General features: G+C 41.5%; 1 non-coding gene across 1 annotated transcript; it reads left to right on the top strand.

The window, feature by feature from the left end:
• The first annotated feature begins 375 nt into the window (after window positions 1-375).
• Window positions 376-482, top strand: LOC141710033 (small nucleolar RNA R71). Its single transcript, XR_012570575.1, has one exon. It is a non-coding gene; the product is annotated as a small nucleolar RNA R71 (small nucleolar RNA).
• Window positions 483-1212: the final 730 nt, after the last annotated feature.

The following is a 1212-nucleotide window of genomic DNA, read 5'->3' as shown; positions in this document are numbered from 1 at the left end:
CTGAAAATTGCTCACAAACTGAGCTGATTCACTAGAAATAACACACTAATCAGTCTCATGGGCACCAGCACAAAGCTCACAGACACTAGTGATTTGATTCACTCCAAAATAGGCCAAAGTGTCCACCTTCATCGTCAAAGCCATAAGTTGGGCAGCTATAGCAGTTGCTGCATCCAACTCCAGAAATCCTGCTACTTTTTCCTGAGTCAGTCTCTGAGAAGGATTCTGGTATTCATTAGTAACCATCAGTTCAATTAATTCATAAGCTTCATTGTAGCTCTTAGCCCACAAGGCTCCTCCTGGTGCTTATCAAGCATGGGTCTAGAAGTAGCACCCAATCCATTGTAAAAATAGTTTATAATCATTCAATCAGGCATACCATGGTGTGGGAACTTCCTTAGAATCTCCTTATATCGATCCCAAGCCTCACACAGAGATTCACCAATTTGCTGAGCAAACTGAGTAAGAGCATTCCTGATTGCAGCAGTCTTCGCCATAGGGAAGAATTTAGTGAGAAATTTTTGAGCAAGTTCCTCCCATGTGGTGATAGACCCTGGTGGCAGAGAATGTAACCATCACTTTGCTTTATCCCTCAGAGAGAATGGAAAGAGTCGCAGCTTGATAGCATCTTCAGTCATATCATTGAACTTGAAAGTGTCACAGATCTCGATGAAATCCCTGATGTGCATGTTGGGGTCTTCAGTAGGAGAACCCCCAAACTGAACTGAGTTCTGTATCATCTGAATCGTGCTTGACTTGATCTCAAAAGCATTAGCCGAAATGGATGGTCTGATGATACTTGACTGAATATCATTGATCTTAGGTTGAGAATAGTCCATCAAAGCCTTAGAAATTTCTGCTTGATCTCCCATCATTACTAAAGCTGGTTCCTCGATTTTCTCTTCTTCTTCTTCTACCTTCTCTTCATCCTCAAAAACTTCCCTTCGAACTACTACAACTTCTTCCTCGGTTTTATCCAGAGTTTTTTTACGAGACCGCGAACGCGTATGCATACACGCTCGCTAGAGTACTAGAAATAAGACAAGAAAACAAATAAGTAACAATGTCCGACTCAATGAACTTTAACGACCACTGATGACAAACACATAAACTAAAAATTAACACTTCGATCCCCGGCAACGGCGCCAAAAACTTGTTAGTCGCTAAACATGCGCTAATATTTCACGCAAGTATACACGTTCGCAAGTAGTA

The sequence above is a fragment of the Apium graveolens genome, chromosome 2 (assembly GCF_009905375.1).
Source record: "Apium graveolens cultivar Ventura chromosome 2, ASM990537v1, whole genome shotgun sequence".
NCBI lineage: Eukaryota > Viridiplantae > Streptophyta > Magnoliopsida > Apiales > Apiaceae > Apium > Apium graveolens.
This window is presented reverse-complemented; position numbering and strand designations above follow the sequence as displayed.